The 20254-nt window shown below is 42.5% G+C and overlaps 1 protein-coding gene across 4 annotated transcripts in view; it reads left to right on the top strand.

Moving 5' to 3' along the window:
- Positions 1 to 325: 325 nt before the first annotated feature.
- Cep83 (centrosomal protein 83) overlaps positions 326 to 20254 on the top strand; it is a 113139-nt gene continuing 93210 nt past the window's right edge. For all 4 annotated transcript variants that reach the window (XM_052753168.1, XM_052753169.1, XM_052753170.1 and 1 more), the window contains exon 1: positions 326 to 440. The gene's annotated coding sequence lies outside the window, so the exon portion shown is untranslated. The remainder of the gene's footprint in view (positions 441 to 20254) is intronic.

Below are 20254 nucleotides of genomic sequence, written 5' to 3' on the forward strand. Positions count from 1 at the left end.
GCGGGGGGCGGGACTTCCTGCCCGCGCGCCGCAGCGCCAGCTCCGGACGCGCTCGGCTCGGCGGCGCCGAGTGGCGGGGCTGCGGGGCCGAGGAGGCCGGGCCGCGGAGGAGGAGCCGGGCTTGCCGCCGTCGCCGCCGCCGCCCTCTCGGCCCTCCGAGTTTCCCGGGCTACCTCCTCCGCTCTCCCCAGGCTTGGGCGCCCTCGCCGACCGCCCGGCCCGGCTCGCCGGCTCCTCTGCAGCCCGCGCGCGGCGCGAAACCGCGCCAGGCGTGGCCGGCTGGGCAGACCCCCCAGCGGTGGCACCGGACCCCTCGGCCCCAATGCCTGGGCGAGCAGAACGGAGTGGGTGGCGGTGGTCGGAGCTGTGCCGGGGTCCTCCCGGGGGGCGAGCGCGGCCGTGTTCCTTTGGGCAAGCTGCAAGGACGGTGTATGAGTTTGGTAAGTGACTTCTCTCTTTTTGTGGGGGGGCATGCTGGGCGTGCAGGTTGGAACCCTGCAGCCCTCCTCCTCCATTTCCCGCCCTTGAACCCCGGTTTGGCTTCCTGGTAAAGTAGTGGAAGCGCGCGTGTTGGGAAGGCAGGCCAGTGAGATGAGTTCTGATTGCAGATTTTGGAAGCACGTGAAACTCCTCGCCGGAGCTCTTTGGTGCACTGCGGCATGGTAGCCAGCCGAGTAATTGGCTTAATGGGAAGCACCTCCCCGGTTTAATTTGTGGTGGAAAAGCTAGGCTCTCCCTTGTCCTTTAAGACAGCTGTGGCAGTGATGTTTGCTGAGGTAAGGTCTGAAATATGCTTCAGTGTGTTCTGTGCTTGATACTTGGATGTTGCTGGGGTCAGGTCTGAAATATGTGAAGTGTGTTTTGGGCTTGATAACGTTGGCAAATCCTTAGTCCAGTTTCTGACTATAATGAAAGGACACGTGGCCTTTATCTAGTGTTTTAAGTCTTTGGTCACCGTCTAATTATCAAGCCACTTCCTCCTCAAAGATGTCTAGGATAAGGACAAATTTGTTCCGAACTTTTTAATATGTGACGAATTCGTAATACCTTCAGACCATAAAGTATAAAGTACTCAACTGAGGTCTAAAGAACTGAGGAGGTGTAAACGCTGTGCTTCTGTTACCAAGCAACATCACCGTAAACAAGTCTAATTTCAATTAGAACACAATTAAATGTGGCCTAGTAATCTGAGTTCAGAGTTCTCCACATTTATGCTTTTAGCCTATAGGTGGTTACATTTCTCATCTTTTGTATTTAGATTTGATTTCCAACCACGTTAATTAGAGTTAATAGAATGCTTTGATTTTTCTGTGTCACACATGACTTCTTGGAGACTTGCAAATGGATTTGAGTTGTTCTTCGGTTGTTACTTATTCCAGAGTTTGCTGGATATTTCTCTTTGAGTATTTCTTTTCTAATGAGATAAAGTATGCAGGCTGTATTTAGTAATAGTCTCAAATAACAAGATGCTAGCAATTTAGAGTTGCATACAACATTTGGAGATTGCAAAGCACAAGTTTTTAAGCCCTGGTATTGCAGTAGGCTCACTCTCCACTTGTTGAACCCTTAATGATATAACTTGTATGGTAAATTAAGTTTCCTATTTAATTTACTTTTTTAAGTGGTCTGTTTGGTGGGGAAGCAGTAAGACTGGGTCTAGCTTTGTAGCCTAGGCCCACTTTGAATTGGCAATTTCTCTTCCTCAGCCTCCTGAGTTCTGGGGCTGGGTGACGATGAAGACATAACTGCTGTAAGGTACGGTTGGGGAGGAGAGTTTATTGTAGCTATGAGGGAGAGAACAGAACAGCCAGAGGCGTCAAGAAGGGTCCAGACTTGACATGGCCCACAGAACAGACCCGGCCGTGAGAGGAGAGAGAGGGGGAGAGCGAAAGAGGAAAGAGGTCCCAGGAGTCAGGAGCAGAACCAAGAGCCCAGAGAGCGAGTAGTCAGAATGGCCAAGGTTCTGTCTGGAAGAGAAGCGAAGGTCAAGAGCTGGAGAGGTTTAGGGGAGGGAGGGCCTGGGGTTTGCCAGCCCCATGACTCTGTGCCAGGTACTTGTGAGTAGGAACTGAGGGAGCCTAGAGGCTGGCTTAGACCTTGATAGCTAATTCTACAAACATGAGTTATGGAACAGCCACATGCCTGGCCTCTTTTGCTAGAGATAAGATTGACTCCTTTTAGCAAGGAACAACTATCTTAGTCCCCTAGGGAGTGCTGGCTTTTCTCTAAATGCCAGACTTTGGGAAAAGGAATTTCTTGGGACCTAACAGGCCTGAAGGACTGGCTTAAATGATCTTTTTGTGTTGTCTGTTTCTACCTTTTTTTTTCTTTGTTGTTGTTTTAAATTGAAGCAGGGTCTTATACTTTAACTCAGACTTCAAACACCTGGCAAATCCTTGTTGCTCAGCCTTCCCAGTGTTGGGACTGCATGTATGAGCCACCATGCCCATAAACTGATATATGATGTCCTTAAATTCAAACTATTAGTGTGGTAGTTTGTAATTGGCCCCCATAAGCCTATAGAGTGGCACTATTAGGAGGTGTGGCTTTGTTGGAGTAGGCGTGACCTTGTTGGAGGAAATGTGTGACTGTGGGGATGGGCTTTGAGGTCTCCTTTGCTCAAGCTTTGCTCAGGGTGACATTCAGGCTACTTCCTATTGCCTGCAAGGTGTAGGACTTTTCAGCTACTTCTCCAGCACCACGTCTGCTTGGTTACCTCCATGTTTGCTTGCACACTGCTACATCCACATCCCACTGTGATGATTATGGACTGAACCTCTAACTGTAAGCAAGCCACCTCAATTAAATATCTTCCTTTATGAGAGTCGCTGTGGTCATGTGTCTGTTCACAGAAATAGAAACCCTAATTAAGACAATTAGCAATAGGAATTGGAACATCAGGGCTATACACCCTTAATACAATTTGTGTAAATTTCATTTTAGTTGTCATTTCCTGTGTCCTTCAGATGCTGATGTTGAAGTAATGAGCCATCGAGGAATTGGGCAAGATAGAGAAAAAAAAAATCAAGAATGATTCATGTTGTGCAATGTATACCTTAGTAATTGGAAATCAGCGTTATATCGGGGAATGTTCTAATTCAAGAATTGTAGAACGAATTCTTAAGAGAAAGATCAGTGATTTGTCATATGTAATGTATTAGGTTCAGTATGTACTTTACTTACATTGTTTAACAATGTATACTTCTGGGAATGTGTGTTCATAGCTGTATAAGAATGGCCTGCCAACTAAATTCTTTCAGAATATATTCACCTCTTGCTGTGTGTATATGCACATGTGTGTGGAGGCCAGATCAAGTGTGTCTGATTCACTAGTGCTGGAGATATTGGCAGTTGTGAGCCCAGCTAATGCAGGTGCTAAGATCTCTGGTCCTCTGCAAGAGCAGCAGAAGCTTTCTTTAACTTCTGGGCCATTTCTCCGGTCCCTCCCCACCACAACTGACTTCTTAAGATGACTTCTTCAAAATTGACGTCTCTCCTTGGCTGTCCAGGGTCATAACCATTATGGCAAAGGTGCCTTTGTCCAAACTGTTTTTCTGCCACTATCCTTTAAACCGCCTTCTCGTTCCTGTGTCAATCTTAATTTCTTTCTACCTTGTCCCAATTTCTTCCTGTAAAAAAATGTAAATGATACCTTCCCAATAAGGTTGAGTTTCACCCTGACATTTGAAATTCTATGGTATGCATTTGTGAGTCCTGTCTCTTGGACACTTAGAGTTTATGATCTGTTATCTTTTCTTTCTTCTTGACTAGATTAACCTCTATCATGGGTGTATCCTTTGTTCTTTTCTAAACAGAAGTCACTGAAGGACTGTTTCCTGAGTGACAAATGTTCATTTGTACCCCCACCCTTCCTATAGTCTAACGGAAGTCAGAACATGGTTGGGAAATGTAGGAAGGGAGCCATGAACCACAAGAATGGAGATGAAAGAATGGGGATCCCTGGAATCAGAAGAAAGATTTTGTTCCTAGAAAGTGTGAATGAATATTTGAGAATCTCCCATGACATTAGCATCACTGAGAACTCCCTCAAGGATTCTGGCTCTGCTCCCACGTGACAGGCTTGGTGAGTTTGGTCAGTTTCCTGGTTCCGCTTTAGAAGAGCTTCGGTTTTAAAATACGAGCCCTCAGTCTCCTTCCTTCCTTCCTTCCTTCCTTCCTTCCTTCCTTCCTTCCTTCCTCCCTCCCTCCCTCCCTCCCTCCCTCCTTTCCTTCCTCCCTCCCTCCCGCGTCCCCATGTTCTCACCATCTCATTTCTCTCCTTTCCATGCTACTTTTTAAACAGTCAACATTTAATTTATGAAACCGTGGCAGTATAAAAATCTGCTTCTCATAACTTTGCAGCCCTCTGAAGTTCATTACATGTCTGTTTTCTGTCAGGACTGCACTCTGGATAATGGAGGGATCACTGACTGTCAGTCTAGTACGGTTGCTTTTGTGTCTGAGCACTATTCTAGGAGGAGAGAGGTCAGGGAAGCTAGAAAGCGCTCACTTGTTGCTTCCTGTATGTTATTTCTAAAGAATTAAAATTTAGAGTGAGGAGGAACCTAAAGTCTGATCTCTTCTTTTTGGAAAATAATTCATTCTCAAAATATGTCTTTAACATTTTAAGTAACTTTAATAAGCTTGTCATAAATCCCATGTCTGATGTTTATAGCAAAGAGTGGCTATTGGTGAAGGTATAAAAAGGTGAAGTTGAGTATTGGGATGGTTTTATAAATCTTGGCTTAAGTTTTAAGTGAGCTTGCCAGCCCAGCTTCTGAGTTGTTGCCCAGTAACAGGGTTGCAGTAGAACATAGCAACCACTGAAAACTATAGGGATTTTCAGGCTGCACACCTAGCTCCAGCGTTCACTTTTATATTTCTCATCGACATCACATTTTATTTTAAAGCCGATACAGTGTTAAAGAGCTTACACTATGTGACTTTGAGTGTATTTTTCAGGGTGCTGACATAATTTCTTGTGTGTTTTTTCTCACAGAGATGCATTATAAATGTTTTTGAATAATAGTGTATATAAAAGATACCTGAAAAGACTGGATCAACCAAAAATCTATAGAAAAGTCATTAAGTAATTAATATCAGCCTTCTCTGCAGCTTGGATATATTGCTAGCTGAAACTGGAGTGAAGTTGAATTGTACTTTTCTTCTGACTTCAGGAGCTGCATGGAAACCTTAGACCAGTAAACATCATTTCCTAGCTCTGTGATTGTGTGAGAAGAGAAGCAGAGATTTAGGAGACCAGCCTGAGTGAGTGTGCTGCTTAGTTGGTTTGTCAACTTGACAGAAGCTGGAGTCATCCTGAAGGAGGGAAGTAGGCAAGCCCCTTAGGGCATTTTCTTGATTAGTGATTGATTGGGTGGCCCAGCCTACTGTGGGCGGTGCTACTCCTGGGCAGGTGGTCCTGGAATGTGTAAGAAAGCAAGCAGAGCAAGCCAGGAGAAGCAAGCAGCATTCTTCCATGGTCTCTGCTTTTGTTCCTGTCTTGGGTTTTTGCCCCAACTTCCTCAGTGATGGACTGTTGTTACCTAGAAATATAAACTGAAATAAACCAGCTGGTATGGTGGCTCTCCCCATTTACTCCCAGCACAGGAGGCAGAGGCAGGTGGATCTCTATGAGTTTGAGGCCAGCCAGAGATCTATCTAGATAGTAAGGCTGTCTGAGAAAACAACAAAACAAAGAAACTCTTTGTTTTCCAAGTTATTTTGGCCGATATTTCATCACAGCAATAGAAAACAAACTAAAATAGTCACTTAACTTTTCTTAGTCTGTTTTCCCATTTGAAAAAAAATAAGTCTTTGAAGACTTCCTTCAGTAATAGCCTCAAGTCTTGGCTTGCAGGCGCTCAAAAAGGCAAAACCCACAATTCACTGTGTTTCCCATCAGGTTCAGTCAGGGGCCAGCATATTTCCTTCTTACATACCTCCCACCCACATATGATCAAGCTCATCCAGTGTAGTTAGGTCAAACAAATTTGTTTAGGGGAGTGAAAGCATGTGGCTTGTTATTGCCCATAAGCAGTAGCCTCTGGTGTTTCAGGAAGTACTGGTCTTTGGGCAAGGGGCTTACAGGTTAGAGGCATTTTTGTTTCATGAATCTCTTTGGCACCGTGATTAAAACTTAAAACATTGACTCTCACACCTGCACTATTCTAGACACTGGAGAAATGGAGAGTAAGACTGTGCTGTCGTAATTACCTTGCTGTCTACCATCTTACGTACCATATTGTCTGCTGGGGAAATGAAGAAACTTGTGATTTAACGCAGTAAATGCGATAAGGATAAATGTGAATATATTTGGGGACATGTAGGAAGGACACCTGACCTAGATTTACAAGTAAAACACACTATAATTTAAGTATAGTTTGAGGGTGAATGCAGACACATTCAACTTATACTGGAGGGGGTTAAGTCAGGCAATAGGATGGAGGAGAAGTTTCTGGGAGAGAGAGGGAATCAAGAGTCATTAGCAATAATTGGTAGTAAAGATCCTGGATATAAAAGATAGGGAAAATGTGTGGGATCAGAAAAGGCTAAACACATGCATGCAGAATGTAGATGGAGACAGTAGTGAGGAGAACTGGGGTAAGATCTCAGAGGCCAAAGTGTGCGTATCACATATCTTCACTGATTGACACTGTAGCACTGTCTGTAAACCTGTCTCTGGAACGTTGGCCTCTGTAAAGATCTGAGCTTGCTAATGAAGACAATTAAGCTTTGGGTTAGCAGTAAAACAGAGGGAAGAGTTTGGGACCAGAAGTTAAGGACTAAAATGTTGGCTATGTAAACTTTACCAACTACTTAGCTTTTCAGATCAGTTAATTTTTTTTTTTTGTCATTCCTGTTTTTAATGTGGAAAATGATACTTTCTTGAACAGTTGTTTGGTATCAAAGAAGGCAAGCTGAAATGCCTGACTCGGTCATAGTGGACATTATTTTATCCATTCTAATGTTAGAAATTCTCGTGAGATATGTACCCTTCTATTTCTCCCCTTCCATACTCCTAATCTTAATTTTTTTCAGAGTGATCAGGGGTTGGAGACATGACTTGGCAGTTTAGAGCATGTCTTGCTCTTGCAGAGGACCTGGTTTGATTCCCAGAACCCACATGGTGGTTCACAACCATTCTTTTGTTACTCCATTCCAGGGATCTGATGACCATCAGGAGCACTGAGAATGCACATGGTATATTGAAGCATGTTCTTAATTAGTCTTAAAAATAAAAGTCTGGAGTCAGATATTGAGGGTGAAAGCTGAAAGACCAGAGAAACAGAGCAGCCAGCCACTTCTCACCTCTTCTAAATCTCAGACTGAATGTCAGGGGTCCTGTCTCTACGAATCCTCAAACTACATGGGCTAAGACCCTGTCTCCACCTCCCTAGTGCTGGGATTAAAGGTGTGAGCCACCACTGCCTGGTCTCTATAGTTAACTAGTGGCTAGCTCTGCCCTCTGATCTCCAGGCAAGCTTTGTTTGTCAGAACACAAACAAAATATCATAAAACAGTATATAGATACATACATCTCACATAGAATAAAATATATAAATTTAATAAAGAATTGATCAGAATTCCTGCCTTTTCTACATGAATGTCATTCCATATTTTCTATAATGAACATGTTGAGTGTCCCTTTTTAAAAATTATGTGTTACTAGATATATATAAAATATTATATATTGTAAAAATTCTTTACATATTCTGGACATTAAAAAAATTAGAGATGATTTTTGTGGCATATTTTTTTCTAGTGTGTTTTGATGTGCAAAGTTCTTCATGAAGTCTAGTTGATTTCTGTGTGTTCATGTGTTCTATTCTTTGTTACTATATATAAGGTTTTTTTTAATCCAATCCTAAATTACCAAGGTTTTCTGTGTGGTTTTTCTTTTCTCTCTTTCATTTACATCTGGGATCTATATTGTTTTATACACACACACACACACACACACACACACACACACACACACACACGATTAGGTTTTTCTTTTTTAATGTGGCTGTCATATTTCCTAGCTGTAGCAAGTATCTTAACAGGTCTTATTAATAAAAACAAACCTGAAACCAGGTATTGGGGTGAACGCTGGAAGATCAGAGAAGCAGAACAAGCCACAGCTTCCTCACCTCGCCAATTCCTCAGCTGATCATGTTTCCTCAGACTGGAAGCCTCTGAGTTCTCATCCAAATGGATCTCAGCTGAACTGCTGCTAAAAGCCAAAAAGCTTAACCAGGCTAGTTTCTGGTCCTTAGGCCTTACATACCTTTCTGCTTTCTGCCATCACTTCCTGGGATTAAAGGCGTGTGTCACCATATCTGGCTGTTTCCAGTGTGGCCTTGAACTCACAGAGATCCGGATGGATCTCTGCCTCCAGAAGGCTAGGATTAAAGGTGTGAGTGCCACCATTTTCTGGCCTCTATATCTAGTGGCTGTTCTGTTCTCTGACCCCAGATAAGTTTATTAGGGCACACAATATTTTGGGGAACACAATATTACCACACCTAGCATCATTTGTTCAGAGACTCTTCTTTTTCTTTAAGTTGTTTGGATGTCTTTGTAAAAATATCAGTTGGAAATAGAGCCAACCCTGTTAGTGGGGATGTGAGTGAGCCCCAAAGCTGTGAGCATGGGAGAACTATCCCCATTGCTCATCTGTCTTGTGACCGAATGGGTGGGGAAAGATCCCCCCCCCCCATCTACACCTGAGGCAGGTGTGAGAGCTGGCCCTGAGGTCACAAGAGCAGGAGAGCTGTCCCTGCCCCTCGACCAGCTGCATCACTCAAGAGAGCAGGCCCTACACCTGGGCAACAAAAATAGAGCTAACCTGTTTGTGGAGGTGTGGTTGATCCAGCCCCGAAGTTGTGTGGGAGAGCTGTCCCCACTACTCATCTGTCATGTGGTATGGGTGGGGGAGAGATGCCCCCCTTACCCATCGCCCCTTACTACCTGCAACAGACGAGCGAGATGACCCTCTCCCTTGCCAGCTGCAGTGTTGGGGAGAGTGGCCCCTGTACCTCGCCTGGGCAACACCCTGGAGCTGGCCCTGATGATGTAGGTGGCGGAAGGGTGCCCCTGAGGGCCTGAAAGGAGAGCTAGCCCCACCCCTCACTCATTGCTGCTAGGGTGAATTAGCCAGGCAGTGCTGGAGAGCTCACCCTGGTGGTGAGGACAGGGCAGAACTGGAAGACTGACCTGCATAACCCTGCAGCTGCCCAGGCCCATACCCAAGGTTATGACTTGGCCTGCCCCAACATCCACTTCATCTGTGATCTGCTGGAACATGTGAAGGGGCCAGTCCTGCATACCCAAAGCTGCAGGATCTCACCACCACCACCACCACCACCGCCACCACCACCGCCACCACCGCCACCACCGCCACCATCGGATATCCAGGAGGAGCCCTAGTGAGGGCTCAGAATTAATAGGGTAGTAGAAACCAGAGGTCTCGAACCAGACCAATGACTGTTTGCAAGCTGGAGCTTAGGGTCTCTGTCTGACATCGTGGTGAGAGCAGAGAGCCTGGAGCCCAGGTGGGGGAGGGTTTTTATCATAGCAGAGATTGTGGGGAGGAGAATTCCCAGGTTCAGGACCCTGATTGGCAGACATTTGTTTAGGGATATCTTGGTAAAAAGGGACAATAGGTGTGCACTAGGCTCAGGGACATCTGACGATCATATCTAATCTTTTCTAAAGGTTGGAATGTCAGATACTTTCTTTTAGATGCTGGCCCATCCTTGGGTGGGTCCTGGGTGGTGTCAGCTTATGGCTTTTCCTGGATCCAGGTTTTGCCTGTCATGGCAGCTGTTTGGTCAAACTGTTTGGGGGCCTGCCCCCCGCCATAGTCAGCGCTCTTAACCGCCAAGCCATCTCTCCAGCTCCTCCCATATTTCTTATTGTAGTGAGCTACTTACTTTGCGGTGCTCAGATGGCATACTTTTTATGATTTCAAACTTCTCTGAGGGGGCGGTGATTTTATGTTATGCATGTCTGTGCATGTAGGTTGGAGGTTGATGTGTGGTGTCTTCCTAATAGCTCTCTACCATGTTTTTTAAGACAACATATTTTACTGAACATGGAGTTTACTAATGTGGCTAGCCTGGCTGACCAACAAGTTCCAGGGATCCTCCTTCTCTGCTTTGGATGACAGATGTTCATCATTGTGTCTGGCTTTTTATGTGGGTGCTGGGGATCTGAACTCAGGTCTTCATGCTTACATGACAAGCACTTTACTGATTGAACTATCTCCCTAGCCCAGACTGTTCCCTACCTTAAATTAGTTTTGTGATTCAGTATATGGTACATCCTCGAAAACGTTCTGTGTGTTCACTAAGGGAGTATATTGAGCTAAGTATGGTAACACACACCTGTAGTCCCAGCACTTAGGAAACTGAGGCAAGAGGATCTCGACAAGAAGACCACCCTGGGCTATTGAATGAGTTCTGGAAGACCACCCTGGACTATTGAATGAGTTCTAGAAGAACACCCTGGGCTATTGAATGAGTTCTAGAAGACCACCCTGGGCTATTGAATGAGTTCTGGAAGACCACCCTGGGCTATTGAATGAGTTCTGGAAGACCACCCTGGGCTATTGAATGAGTTCTAGAAGAGCACCCTGGGCTATTGAATGAGTTCTAGAAGACCCTGGGTTATTGAATGAGTTCTGGAAGACCACCCTGGGCTATATAATGAGTTCTAGAAGACCACCCTGGGCTATTGAATGAGTTCTGGAAGACCATCCTGGGCTATATAACGAGTTCTAGAAGACCCTGGGCTATATATCTAATGAGTTCTAGAAGAACACCCTGGGCTATCTATTGAGTTCTAGGCTATGCTGGATTAAGTAGTGAGATCCTGTCTTAAACAAATTATTTGTATATTTTGTAGTCTTCGGGTGGAATGTTCTGTCAGTTATAATCATGGTGTTTAGTAAGGTCAGTCACCTCCTATAGTCTTAAATATTTTTCACCTTATTTGTCATTCATTGCAGTCTTCTCTTTTTAATTGTCTTCCCCTCCTTGTATGTTGGCGTTCTGTTAGACACAAACACTTGTCATGGTGTACTAATTCTTTTGTCATTATTAAATATGATTGGTATGGAACATAATTAGTATTAATAATTTTTTTTGTCTTCTGTTTTGTCCTCTATTGCTATTCTAGCTTTCTTATGATTGCTATTTTGTGTACCTTAAATTTTTTTTGTCCCGTTTCTTTTAACCTGTTTATGTCTTTGAATCAAAGAAATACTTTATAAGGAATATATAGTTGGAGAAAAACCAATACAGCGTAGCTTCCTCTGTCCTTGGAATGGAGTTAATTAGTTTATTAATGTTTAGTACAGTTGTTGATATTGTAGATTTATGCTATTTTTTTTCAAGTTTTCTATTTGTCTTTTTCCTTTCAATAACTGTTGTGGGATATTTTGATTGCACTGTGATACTCCAGACTGTTGATAAAGTTTATCTTAAATCAGGGGGAAGAGCCAGCAACTACCTGACTGGAATTAGCCATAGAGAAGCAAGCAGTTTGGATAGAGAAGACACACAGGAAGGAAAGGACAGGAACTAGAGTTTGAGTTTCCTTTTGGTTTTGGGATGAGGAAAGAGACGTGCAAGGTCACCTGGTTGCTACTCACCTTCTCTGAGCTAGCAGGTTTTCACCCCAGCCTCTTGACTCCTGAGTGTCATTGAGAAATAGAATGATAGAGACTTAAATTAAAACTACATATCTCAAGCCGGGCGGTGGTGGCGCACGCCTTTAATCCCAGCACTCGGGAGGCAGAGCCAGGTGGATCTCTGTGAGTTCGAGGCCAGCCTGGACTACCAAGTGAGTTCCAGGAAAGGTGCAAAGCTACACAGAGAAACCCTGTCTCAAAAAAAAAAAAACCAACAAAAAAAATAAACAAAAAAAAAAAACGACATATCTCAGCTCCTGGTGGGGCATTGACTGTAGGTCTGTGCGGCCACAAACAATAACTAAAATATCAGTAGATTCATGTGTAGCTGCTTAGCTGACAGAAAAACATCACATAACTTTGAAATGTTGTTTAGTGTACCTTTCAAATTCTGTTTTGTTTTTACTATATTTATATAATGGGTTTTCTAGAAATTACAATATGCTTTTTAATCTCCAGCTGTCTCTTTCAGAATAATACTAAATTCTGTTAAATTCCAGAACTTCTCTCCAATATAGCTCTTTTTCCTTTCCCTTTTTGATACTGTTATTATCACATACACATATATTACAGTTATGCATATTATAAGCCCAATAATGTGGTATTATAGTAATTTCTTTATGTAGTTTAATGTCTTTAAATGAAACAACACTCTTTACTATTGAACCTAGCCCTATTTATTATTAAGGTTGGTTTTTTGTGTCTGTATAGCTTTGTGTTCAAAAAAGAATCAGCATGCTGTGTTCAAACTGACCCATGCATGGACATGTGCATCACAAAGGTGAATTTAAATACAGGCTGTTTTCAAGTCTGTCCTGGCTTTACTTTTCACTAGTATTTTTGTTTTTCTGTGTGTGCAGCTCCTCTAGATAATGCTGGTGGCCTGTGCCTGCTTGGGTAGTTGGTCTACATGTTCGCAGTTTTTTTTTTTTTTTTTTTTTTTTTCCCTGTCTGGGCTAGTGGACAATTTAATCAAGTCCCTACAGTTCTCTTAATTTCTAGACCTGTGTGAAGTCCCTGGTTGGTTCTTTGCTTGCCCTAAAGAGACCCCTAAGCTGAGGCTATGGGAGCTACTGTTGCTCTCTGCTTGTCACAGAGATCTCCACTTGACAATTGACAGTGTACCAGAAAACAGATCTCCTTCAGATAATGCTGAAGTTGTTTTCACTGTTACACTCTGTTGAGTTCCTTCACTGACCTGTGAGGAGATGGGAACAACCAATGGTAAGGATACTGTGGACTCAGGTTATTCACATCTATACCATTTGTTTTCATGGTCGAGAACCCGGACTGTGTTGTAAGCCTTTCATTGGGTTCCAGAGCACTGAAATGCTGGGTGTTGGCTCTTTTGTGAAAAGGATTTGTAGCTTTATTCCATTATGTTGGAAGTAGGAAAGCTGTATGACTTATGACTGAAATTCTTCTCTTCTCTGGAGGATAAAACGTATTTTGTACTTTTTACATTACTCATAATTCTTTGTATAATATTAGATATTTATTAGTCACTTCAGATATACTCACTGAATTAGTTTCTTGATTTTTCTCACATATCAATTGGTTTGTGTTTCTTGGATTTGTTTCTTGGTAATTTTTTTAAAAATTAAAATATGGTTCCATCATCTTCCCCTTCTCTTCCCCTCTTCCAATCCCTCCTGTGTACCCACCCGCTCCTTGCTCCTCTTGAAATCATGATCTCTTTTTCTTTGTTATTGTTACATATGGTTCTTGGATTTTTATATAAATACAATGATATTTATCCTATTTTTTTCTGAGTGTGCCTTCACTCCATAATTATTGTAACATTTATGCATTCCTTACTGTTTCCTGAGTGATATTCTATTACATAAATAATACCACAATTTGTTTATTTTTCATCTTGTGATGGATTTGTGTTTAAGTCTCAGAGCTGTTATGAGTAAGTGGTAAATTTTTTGTAGAGACTCATGCTTTCCTTTTTTTGTTTTCTTATAACTTTTTATTTATTCTTTGTGTCTTTCACATCATGCATCATATTTGCCCTCTGCCCTTGCAGCCCCCCACCCCCTGAATAAAATTTAAGAGAGAAAAGGGAAAAAAAAATCTCGTCATGGAAGCTGGAGTGTGACACAGTGAGTCATGCAGTAGACCCTTTTGTCCACACATCTTTACTTGCAAGTGTTCATTGCAGAGAGTCATTGGTCTGGTTGGAGGCCTCTGGTTTCTGCTACACTATGGATGCTGGGCCCCCGCTGGAATTCCTCTTGGTTATCCTGCTGTTGCCCTGTGTCCTGGAGATCCTGCAGCTGTGTTTTCATTTCTTAAGTGTGAATATCTATAAATGTATCATTGGCAGGAGTACATGGTAAGTATAGGGTATGTGTGTGCATGGGTACACATGTTGTGGGTACCAGAGGTCAGCTTCTCTCATTCCTTAAGGAGCTTTTTTTTTTTTTTTTTTTGAGACAGGATTTCTCTGTGTAGCTTTTGGAGCCTGTCCTGGATCTCACTCTGTTGACCAGGCTGACCTGAAACTCACAGAGATCCGCCTGCCTCCCAAGTGCTGGGGTTAAAGGCGTGTGCCACCACCGCCCAGCTAATTTTTAAATTTTTAAAGACAGTTTCTCTCATTAGTCTGGTGTTGATGCAAGATTATGTTTTGCTGTTATAGATCAGAAATCTTCATGTTCATTTGAGTCTGTACGAACCTCAGGTACACATGGCTTGATGTTCTTTTTAATTTTTGTATATAAAAAGGTTATTCCATTACTGTTTGTCAAAAAGACTAACTTTAAAAAAAGATGTGTTTTAAGTGTTTTCTCTGCATGTACAAATGTGCACCATGTGTGTGCCTGTTGCCCGTGGGGGTCAGAAGAGGGTGTCAGATCCCCTGGCACAGGAGTTACAGTGTAAGCTACCATGTGGATACTGGGAATTGAGCTGGGGTCCTCTGGAAGAGCAGTCAGTGCTTTTAACTGCCAAGGCAGCTCTCCACCCTCCCATATGACTTTTTCAGGACAACCTGCTGAGATTTTGAATGTTATTACATTGAAATTTGTAGAAGTCACTATCTGAACAGTATTGAGTTTTATGGCATATCTTGGTATTATAACATGCTTCTTTTATAGTTCTTTTTTTCCATTAAAAACAAGATGAGAACATAAATACTATGAAGTCCGGAAACTAATTTTGTCCTTCATTACTTCCAGGCATTTAGGGTGCGCTTAGTGGAACAATGAAGAATATAATTTGTATCACATTAATTTCTTGGGATTAATTTCTAACTATGGAAGTTCTAGGTCAAATGATATATTCATTTTAGAAAGCTTTTGATTAATCAGGCTGCCCTCAGAATTTTTAAAAAAAATCACACAGTTTTTAAAATAAGTGTGTGTGTGTGCTTGCATGTGTGTGGGTACACATGCACACACTTACCTGTGTACATGTGGACACCTGAAGTTGTCATTAGGTGTCAGTTGCTTTCCACTTAGTTTTTGAGGCAGGGTCTCAATAGCAAGCCATAGCAGAAGTCTGGCAGTGGTAGCACACGCCCTTAATCCCAATCATATGACAGGCAGATCTCTGTGTGTTCAAGGACACCACCAGCATGGAGACACACGCCTTTAATCTTAATACCAACCATAGAGACCTGGAGGTCTGTATAGACAGGCAGTGACGAGGAAGTCATGTGGTTGGGTTTACAACCAATGAGAAGGCAGAACAGAAAGTCAGTAAAAAGACAGACACACAGGAAGTGGGTCTCTGAGGGGAAGGACGGCAGTGGCAGCAAGGGGTAAGAAGGTGGTCTTGGTCTTAGCTTTTGGCTACTGCTCTCTGACCTCTGGGCTTTTAACTCTGCATTTGGCTCTGTGTTTCTTATTTAATAAAACCGTTCAGAATTACATCTACAAGAGTTTACCAGTTGTGCTCAGTCTGCCTAGCCAGCTTGCCCTGGGGATTCTTGGGGGGTTATAGGTGACTGTCACTCCTACCCAGCTTTATACATGTGTGCTTGGGATTTCCATTCCTCATGCTTTTGGGGCAAGTGCTTTATCTGCTGAGTCATCTCCTCAGGCCCAAAGTTTTCATCTTTAAGGTACAAAGTTTTCGATAACTATCATAAAGTATATGCAGTTCATTGGCAAACATTGTGACATACTTTCTCAGAGATTATAAGCTTAATGGGAAGCAGCATAACATCCCCATAGTTTTGTAGATGACCTCTGTCACTAAGATTTATTGGAATTTGGCAGATAGAGAGGTATTCTGTACAGTCTAGAGAAGAATCCGTTAATCATGCTTTCAATTTTGAATGAATGAGTTAAAGTAAAGTGAAAAAATAAAAGAATAAATAGCAATTATTAGAGAGACCCAGCAGATAGATAGCATCAAATTGGATACTTACAACATCCCACAGAGATGGCAGGAGTAGCCTAATTGAGAGCAAACTAAAGGTAAGATCATTAAATCAGGGACTTATAACCATACAGCAGAAATTGACTAGGAGCCCTGTGTAGGCAGTCATTTGGAGGTCCTGGTTGAGAACGTGGACAGAGCAGAGTGTCCCCTTGGTGAAGCTTCCAAACACAAAAACAAATAGCAAGTAGTGGATAGATGACATCATCAAATCCGGTACCTACAAACATCCAGCAGAAATTGACTGGGGATCCTGAGGAGTTAACTAGGGTTTCTAATGGAGTGAATCCTGGATGGAGGATCCTCTTCTCTCTGCCTTTTCTATGAATGAGCTTCTCATGGCTGAACTTTGAGCTTTCTGTTCCCACTGCAGGTATTTTTACACCATGGGCTAAATAATAGTAGCATTTGTTGGAAATGGTTTACTGTAATAAGATTTTTTCCTTTGGACTACCAGCTCACAAATAATGACATGGAGACTTATTATTAATCACAAAAGTTGAGCCTTAGCCTAGGCTTGCCCCACTAGCTTTTATAATTTAAATTAACCTATTTCTATTAATCTGCACTTTGCCTTGTGGCTTTTTACCTTTCTTTCATTCTATATGTTCAACTCCCTCTGTGTCTCATTGGCATCTCTCTTGCACTCCTAAAATCATCCCAAGTTTCTCTCTTTTTCCCTAGAAGTCCTGCCTATCTCTCTTGCCTAGCTATTGGCCATTCAGCTTTTAATTATACCATCACAGCAACACATCTTCACACAGTGTACAAATATCCCACAACATTTCCCCCTTTTTGTCTAATAAAAGGAAAGGGTTAAACTCTAACACAGTAAAACTATATATAATAAGAACAATTAACAGGTAAGAATTACATTTGCAGTGTCTAGTCCATATGTATTTGGCATATTTGGAGAGAATACTCTATTATCTATCTTATCTTGATGAATCTAAAGTTTTATACTTAAACCATTTTCTATAACTTGTATTACGACCCTAAAAATATCTTTTTAGAGCTAAAAACATTTTCTTAAACAACTTAAGCTTTTATGTCTCTCAACCTTATGCACGTTACATCTCTTACATAAGTTTCTTTTCTGAATTTGGTAACAAGGAAAACTGTAACTATAACTATCTAGTCTTCAACCCCATCAGAGACCCAAGAAGGATATACTATTACACAAGTAAACAGGAAGTGCAGAACAAACAGCTTCCCAAACTATAGAAATGACAGAGACATTTGCCTGCCTGGACAATCACCCAAGGTTCCTCTGCAATGTTGGGGCATCCAGTTTACCTTCTAGCTGTTTTCAATCTTGCCCTATTTTGCTCTTCTCTTCCGTCTCTGTCAAAGAATTAGGGGACCAGCTTTTGGAAAACAATTCAAGAATAACTGAAATAGATATGCTGGAGTCTGGGACCAGGAGGGGACCTTCTTCTAGAATCTACTTTGAACAATCTTAAATAGCACATGAAAATTTATCAATGTACAACCAAGAAAGTAGAGTTTTTATAGTATTTTCCTTGAGAAATTAAAACTTTCTTTGGAAAGATAACTATTACACAGCATCTAGAGGGGAAGAGTGCAAATAGCATAGACTACAGGGTGAAAATATCTCGAGGACAGTGCACAGGCAGGATTCTGCAGCACAGAGCAGCAGCTGTTTACTTCTAGAGTGATGCGACTCTGAATGTTGTTCGTGACTCTTCAGATGCCAGTACTTTAGGATTGACGGATTTTGATCTGTGTGTGGGTTAATTGAAAAATTGAAGAAAAGATTTCTGGGTTTGGGCAGATAGCTTAGTTGTTAGAGTATTTGCCATACAATCATGACCGTGTTCCTGACACTATGCAGAAAGCTACGTGTGCTTTGTGCACCTGTAATCCCAATACTGGCAAAGCAGAAATAGAATCCCAAAGGCTTCCTGAGCTCCAGATTCAATGAGAAACTGTTATTTAAAAAGGTGGAGCCAGGCAGTGGTGGTGCACGCCTTTAATCCCAGTACTTGGGAGGCAGAGCCAGGCGAATCTCTGTTAGTTTGAGGCCAGCCTGGTCTACAAAGTGAGTTCCAGGGCAAGCTCCAAAGCTACACAGAGAAACCCCGTCTGGGGGAAAAAAAAAAAGATGGAGAGTGATTGAGGATTGAGGAAGACATATAACATTGACTTCTGGCCTGCATGTGTACCCATGCACACATGTGCACACATGAGCATATAAACAAAAGATTTCACTTTGTTCTAACCATATAAACAAAATTCTGAAAGACAAGAAGCAACAGGTATATGAGAGACTGTAAATTAAACCCAACTAACAGGCTAAGGGGCGATGTAGGGATGCAAAAAGAAATGTTTTCAGTTATATGTGGATCTACTTAGTGCATTATGTGAAATAGACTTTAGAAATTTAGGTTTGAAGCCGGGCGGTGGTGGCGCACGCCTTTAATCCCAGCACTCGGGAGGCAGAGCCAGGCGGATCTCTGTGAGTTCGAGGCCAGCCTGGGCTACCAAGTGAGTTCCAGGAGAGGCGCAAAGCCACACAGAGAAACCCTGTCTCGAAAAACCAAAAAAAAAAAAAAAAAAAAAAAAAAAGAAATTTAGGTTTGAATAAAAGGACAGCAGGAAGGGTTCTATTAGGATTATATTGGTGAAAGCAGTATGTGAGGTAGATACGGTTGTGCAGAAATGAGCAAAGAGCAAAATCTGGCGTGCTTTCTGGAGGCTTGTGTTAAAATTGCTAAGTGAGGGGCTGGTGAGGTAGATCTGCAGGTAAACATGCTTGCCGCCAAGCCTGATCCCCAGGACCCACATGGTGGAAAGAGAGAGCCCACTTCTGTAATTTGTCCTTTGACTTCCATATGCATGTTGTTTCACACATTTACACACAATAAGGGCAGTAAAAAATATTTTTAAAAAACATTTGCTAAGTGCAGAGTACTTGAGTTTGGCAGTAGGGCAGGCAGTGTGATGGCTCTGGAAATGGAAAAGAACGATTCAGATCAACAGATGAGGGCTGTCAAGATGGCCCAGCAGGTACAAGTGTTCAACAGGCAAGCCTGACAACCTGGAACCCACGGGAAAAGATGGATGGCATGTGCATCTGTAATCCAGGACTCCTATGGGAGATGAAAGGTGGAAATGAGAACTGTCCCGAAACTTAGAGACCAGATAGCCTCCAGTACACAGTGCAAAAGCAGAGACAACAGAGACCTTGCCACCAAGTGGAAGGCAGGAACTGACTCCTGACCATAGCACATATACACTCAAACTTTAAGTGAACAATTAAATAGATATTTTTTAAAAGTCAACAGGTGATGGTGGTTCATTGATACTTTGCTGCAAATCGAAGTTGAGGATAAGTTATATATTATGAAATTTGGAAAAGATGACACTACATTTTCAAAGGAAACAAAATTTGAAGCTAGTAAGTATTGATTTGGGGAGCAGATTTTTCCTTTATCCATTCTAGGTTCATGACTGAGACTTCCCCTCCATACTAAAAGGGACCATAGCAAATCAAGAGCTTACAGTAGCTCCTCCCCCTTTATAATTCTAGAGATTGAACCTAGAGCCTTGTACATGGCAGGCAAGAACAGTACCATTGAGCTATAGCCCCAGTACCTTTTATATGACATGGAACCTTCAGAAATGAAGAGCCAGATGAAACAGGAAGCCATGTGTTTATGTCATCCTGCAGAAGTGTGGCTGAAGGACAAGGCAGTGACATTAGACTGGGGGGGTGGTACTTAGATTGATAGCTCAGGTTCTTCTTGAGGGCTCTGTCCTCATTCTTCCACTGGGACGAGGGTCTTTTTCTCTTGCTGTGATAAAACACAATGACCAAAAGCTACTGTGGAAGAAGTTCTTTGGCTTTTAGTTCTAGAGGGATAAGAAGAGTCCATCACAGCAGGGAGGCATGGCAGCAAGTGATGGACATGGTGGCAGCAGCAGGAAGCTGAGGTCACACCCTAACCTTAGTGGGAAGCGGAGAGAACAGGCTGGCATTCGGGCAAGGCTCTCCACTCTTCAGCACCTGCCCCAGTGACGAACTTGCTCCTCTACGACTGCACCACCTCAACTTTTCCATCCAGCACCACCCACTGGAAGCAGCATTTTCCATTCTAACCACAATCCTGGAGAGCGTGGGGGGAAGGAGGAGGTCAGAAACCGTGCTTCTGCTGTTTG

This window comes from Peromyscus californicus, unplaced genomic scaffold (genome assembly GCF_007827085.1).
Source record: "Peromyscus californicus insignis strain IS unplaced genomic scaffold, ASM782708v3 Scaffold_24__1_contigs__length_46423439, whole genome shotgun sequence".
Taxonomy (NCBI): domain Eukaryota; kingdom Metazoa; phylum Chordata; class Mammalia; order Rodentia; family Cricetidae; genus Peromyscus; species Peromyscus californicus.